This window comes from Dendrobium catenatum, unplaced genomic scaffold (assembly GCF_001605985.2).
Source record: "Dendrobium catenatum unplaced genomic scaffold, ASM160598v2 fragScaff_scaffold_43, whole genome shotgun sequence".
Lineage (NCBI taxonomy): Eukaryota > Viridiplantae > Streptophyta > Magnoliopsida > Asparagales > Orchidaceae > Dendrobium > Dendrobium catenatum.
Window position 1 is genome coordinate 489,136 of NW_021318505.1, and position 5,915 is coordinate 495,050.

Below are 5,915 nucleotides of genomic sequence, written 5' to 3' on the forward strand. Positions count from 1 at the left end.
ATGTTCTTTTGAAAAATCATAAGATCAGGATTTCTTAACTTAGTAAATGTTATTCTAGTAATTTAATGCTCTTTACTTTTAAACAGCACACACTTTTCAAATCACTCAACTATATAAATTTTGTAATTTTGTAGGCAATAATAAAGTCATCATAGGCCATTTCTAGTTTTTCCTCATGTGATTGACACACTTTTTCATCATTATATTACTTGATATGATACATGCACTTGCGCTAAAAAGAAATTTACACCATAGAAAACTTAGACTTCCATTAAAAAATTTTGTACAATCTACGCATAAAGAAAATGCTAAAAATAGTTGTATGTGTGTGTAGTTTGTGTGTTGTCAAGTTTTTTGGTGTCATTGCTAAGAGCTTAATTAGAAATATTATTATCCTATTTTGCACTTTATATTGCCAAAAAAACTATTTGTTGAATCTAGTTTTATCTTCTTTTTTTTTTTTTACTTTCTTTGATATTTGTTTAACTATTTCTGCACATTATTTTACAATTTCTATGTGTTGCTTACTATTGCATGCATAGTATTAAATAATTAGTACAATTTCTATTGGACATTAAAATTGAAAAAAAAATTAAGAATAATTAGAAAATTATTTTAAAATTGAAACAAAATTTAAATTGGCTAAACTAATTGTTGAAATCAAGCAACCCCTATCTCTTAGGAAATATTTCAACCATATGGTTGAAGGTATTCATCAAAGTGTTAATAGAGCTAGCATTCAAGCCAATAATTTTGAAGTGAAACATTCCATAATTCAAATGGTACAAAACCCCCAATTTAGAGCAACACCTTTACAAGACCCTAGTTTACGCATAACTAGTTTTCTAGCAATTAATGCTACCTTTAAATATAATGGTGCTAGTGAGGATGCTATTAGACTTAAAATATTTCAATTTTCACTTAGGGACAAATATAAAATTTGGTTAAATTTATTTCCTCCATGCTCTATCACAACATGGAATAAACTTGTATAATATTTTTTAGTAGAATATTACCAAAATTTAAAACTGCTGAAATTAGAAATGACATCATTTACTTACCCATTTTGATGGAAAATATATTAATGAATTGTGGGAAACATTTAAGGAATTTCTTAAGAAATGTCCTCATCATGCCTTTCTTGATTGATTAATAATTAAAACTTCTTATAATAGCATGACATGTTCCCTTAAATTAGTTATAGATGCCACTTTTAATGGTTCTCATATGTCAAAGCCCTTTGATGAGGCCTTTGATTTGATTGAGGAGATGGATACAAATAATTTTAAATGGTCATTCAAATGAATCAACCTTAGAAAGGTGCCTAGTATTTATAAAATTGATGCTTTATTACTATAAACTACCCAAGTCATTGCCATTTCTAAAAAAACCTTGGACTTAATTCACCTATAGTCTTAAAAGAAATTTTTGCAAAACCTATAATGATCCTAATATATCAGGAGTAGAATCAATAAATGTAAATAATAATTAAACTAATAACTTCTACTCTAATACTTATAAACCTAGCTGAAGAAAACATCATAATTTTGGCTAAAATAATAATCAAAATAAAAACACTAATTGGAACCCTAAACAACCAATCAAGTAGGACAATGCAATCCCCAACCTTGAGCTATGATTTCACAGGTGATAATGTTGATGGTTTTTCCCATCGTTGTTCTCCTACCTTCCATTTTTTGTTTGCAAGGGGTAACGTGAGGCATTGGTTGGGCTTTCTTGTTGTGTTGGTGCTATTGTAGGTTTGGTTGTTTCATGCAGGTTGTTGTTTATCCCTTGGATTCTGCCTAGCCTTATGTATATATGGTTTTGGTGGATTTGAGTGGATATTCTTGTTGGCATTCTGGAAATTTTTTTCTATTTCTCTGGGGGTTTAATGTTTTGTTGGATTTATTCTTTAAAGGTGTTTTTGGGTGACCCAGAAGGTAGGACTGTTGGGCTTGTGGATTTTCTTATTGATGCTTTTTATATTAATTGTATTCTAAGCTCTTTAAGTCTTATTTCTCATATTTGCTTAATTTGGAGCAGATTTTTCTTCTTCTTCTTCTTTGCTAGCTAATATTTAGACTATTTTTATTATTTAACATTTATTTCTTGGTGGTATAACTTCTCTTTTTGCAACAGCTTTACTCTGCATGTGGAGCTACTTTTGGATGACTTCAAGCTTTTTTGTAGAAAGATTGGGCTTTGTTTCATTATTATTATCTTTCTTTTTGGGTTGCTTCCCTATAACATCGTTAGAATATTACTATGGTGCCCTACATTTTTTTTAGTGGAGACAATTGGCTCGTAATTTTTCTTTTGCTTTGTTTTATACCTAGTAAGAGCATTAGTGAGATGATGGTCTCCTGTAAGGACTTTGTAATCTTTTTTTTTTTTTAATGCGTAGGTCCGTTTGTGGGTTTAAATTAAAAAAAAGAAGGATTCCCCAACCTTAAAGATTTACTAACTCAAGGCCTAATTATCCCCATGGGGTTTAATTCAAATAATTAACCTAAGGATAAGAAGCCATCTTTAGAGTAATTAGTTTTGTAAATGGGTATACTGTTACAAAGTAAAGAAACTTTCATTAGGAATATTGAAACCCAACCAGCAAAGCTAGCTAGATGTTTAATTAATAAATCGTAAGGAACTTTAGACAGTAAAATAAAATTAATCTCAAAGAAAAAGGTAAGAAAAATTGTGAACCTATTCTATAGAGGACCGGGAAAGAGCAACATAATGTGATTAGGAGTAATGATCAATCTGAGGAGGGTACTGTTAAAAAATAGGAAAGGTCCCAAGACCTAAGAAACAGCCTCAAATTGAAAAAGAAGTACAAAACCTATTAGAGAAGTACTTGAGAGGCCATCCTCACCATTTCTCCATAGATTGTTCAAATAACATTTACATAAGTAGTTCTCGAAGTCTTCGGAAATTTTTAAAAAACTAATAATTAACATTCTATTCGTAGAAGCATCAGAACAAATTCCCACCTATGCTAAGTTTTTGAAATATATCCATAGTAGGAAAAAGAAATATTAGGAGATTTTTAAATTATAGCTATGACTAGGAGTTTAGTTCAATTCTGCAAAATAAACTTTCTCAAAAGCTTTATGATCAAGATAATTTTACCATTACTATGTCTATGGGGCATTTATTTTATAGTTGAGCACTATTTTATTTTGGAGTTAACATTAATTTAATTCCCTTGTCCATATTCAAAATACATGATCTAGGAGAAATCCAACCTAACATTGCTTCCCTTTAGTTAGAAAACCATTCATTTACTTATCCTAAGGACGTAAAAGATGATGTGCTAGTTAAGGTTGATAAGATTATCTTTCCTAGAGATTTCATTATCCAAGATATGAAAGAAGATAGGAAGATATATATTGTTTTAAGTACGTGATTTCTAGCTTTAAATAAGGCCATGATAAATGTGTGAAAAGGTTAATTGATATTAAGAGTGCAAGATCAAAAAGTGTCCTTTAATATTGTTGCAACTCGAGCTTATGAGTTTATGTTTTTGATGATAACAAATATTATGGCTCACTTTATGTTATCTACTTGTATTTATAATATATGTTTGTTTGTGTGTATACTAACATTTCATGAATACCATGCAACATGAAATAAGGAATCAGAGCTGACGATTGGGTTGAATAATGTTATGTTGTAAAAGGGTCTGCAATATTCATTGATGTAATTTTTATTTTTTGAGTCAAGTCTTGTAAGGGTGACCATGCACACACACACTCAAGGGAGTGAGATCTTCTCAAATCAAGAAGATCAAGTTTTAAACTAATCGTATTGGATGATTTTTGATTGTCTAAGACGATCCTTTATGATTTTGAAAAAGAGCCGCCAATGACAATTTAGGCAAAGATTTAAGTTTTAATTTTTGTTCTAATCATCCCGGATGATCTGGATCGTCCAAGACGATCAATACAAATCATGCCTAAATTGATCCTAAGATTAGGGGATTAATTATGGTTAATTTTTTCAATTCAATCGTCCTGGACGATTTATATATTGTACATGATGATGTTTGTTGATATACTTGATTTTCCTAAATCATCCAAGCCAAAATACCATAATTTTTCTTCTAATCATCCTGGACGATCCACAATATCCTCCTGGATGAGCTGTACATTTTTATACCACTCGTCCTGGACTATCCAAATATCGTCTAGGACTATCAGGTCAAATTCTACACATCGTACTAGATGATCCTGCGATCATCCAGGATGATTTTGGGCATCGAAATTGAGTTTTTAGGGTTTTCTGAAGTCTTCTTTTTAAGAACATCGTACCGGACAATCCTGCGATCGTCCTAGATGATGTTTGGCACGGAAATTAATTTTTTAAGGTTTTCAGAATCTCTCTTTTTATGCATATCATATGGGACGATCCAGCGATCATCTTGGACGATAATGTCAGTTTTGCAAATCTATTAAAAGACATCTTGCTTTCTCATGAAGAGTGTCTTTGGCAGCCATTAAAGCTTCGTTCTTCTAGAGGGAACTTGAAGAGAGAGCTTGAAAGGGAGAGAGGAGAGGGTGGAGTTTGAGAGAGGGCAAAGATTGTTGCAAATCTATTTTCATGACATTTGTTTTGATGATTGACAAACACTGTTGATTCGCTTGACTGCTAGTTGCTTCTAACTTTTTAGGTATAGAAGACCGGACGAACAGAAGAAAGCCAGTTCAGGATTGCGTAGGTTTAGGGTTGAGTCAGTCTGTACTTTTATTTTTCACCTCTTGAGTCTACATGTAATGGTCAAAGAGACTGATGCTAAGTAACCCTACACACACACAACTTGAGAGACTTAGAATTTCTATTTTTACTCATATCGGCCAGGACGATATTTACATCGTCCTGGACGATCAGGTTTAAAACAGAAAGTCTAAATAAGGATTCTTAATTAAGGCAGCCATCATGTCCATATTGGCCTGAACGATACGTGTATCGGCCAGGACGATATGCTCAAAGCAGAAAGAAATTGCATCCATAGACAATTAAGGTATACTGTTTTTTTAAATTATCGGCCAGGACGATCATTGATCGGCCTGGACGAAATTCTCAAATTATGTCTTAATTGATAAAGAAATCAAGGGAGTAATTAAGGATGATTGATACGATCATATCGTTCTGGACGATCGCGGGATCGGCCAGGATGATCCATTCAAAAACCCTTAGTTACTTCATGACGATAAATATCGGCCAGCTCGAAAATAGGGCGATGCTCAGGACAATTTTCCCAAGATTTGAACTGATCAGCCAGGATGATCGTGAGATCGGCCTGGAAGATCAAGCCATTTTTCAATCGCCCAGGAGTGCATCCAAGGTGATGCTCTGGTTGATCTTCTGAGATTTGGACTGATCGGCCAGGCTGATGTACATATCGGCCTGGACGATAATGTCAGCAACTTGCAATTAATGAGCTCCTTTGAAGCTCTTCTATTTAAGAGCTCTTGCTCAACATTTTAAAAAACCTTTGGCTGCTGCCTTGACCTGAGAAGTCCTTGAGGAGAGAAAGAGAGAGTGGGAGAGAGAGAGGATCTTGTGAGGGGGAGCTTGTGAGGGGATTCATAAGGGTTGCTTCAAGGATCGCCCTGCTTCTTCTTCGTCTAGAGTTTTTCATCCATGGAAGGGTCGGTAGACATAAGGAGTTAGCTTTTGGTTGTGGTTCTGTGCCAGCTTCAGGAGGAAGCAAAAGGAGAAAGGTTCTCTGCCTTGCCGGGGTTAAAAGGAGGTTCTTGTAAAGGCTTCTCCGCCTAGCTGTGGGGGTTAAAGGAGAGTCACGTTTGTAGTGCAATAATCGGAGGGTGCCTCCGGGGAGTAGACGTAGGTCGAGTTGATCGAACCACTATAAATTTCTGTGTTCTTATTTCTTGCTTCTGCACTTTTAATTC

At 33.8% G+C, this 5,915-nt stretch overlaps 1 non-coding gene across 1 annotated transcript; it reads right to left on the reverse strand.

Moving 5' to 3' along the window:
* Positions 1 to 1,033: 1,033 nt before the first annotated feature.
* Positions 1,034 to 1,139, reverse strand: LOC114579395. Its single transcript, XR_003700337.1, has one exon. It is a non-coding gene; the product is annotated as a small nucleolar RNA R71 (small nucleolar RNA).
* Between the last annotated feature and the right edge of the window lie 4,776 nt (positions 1,140 to 5,915).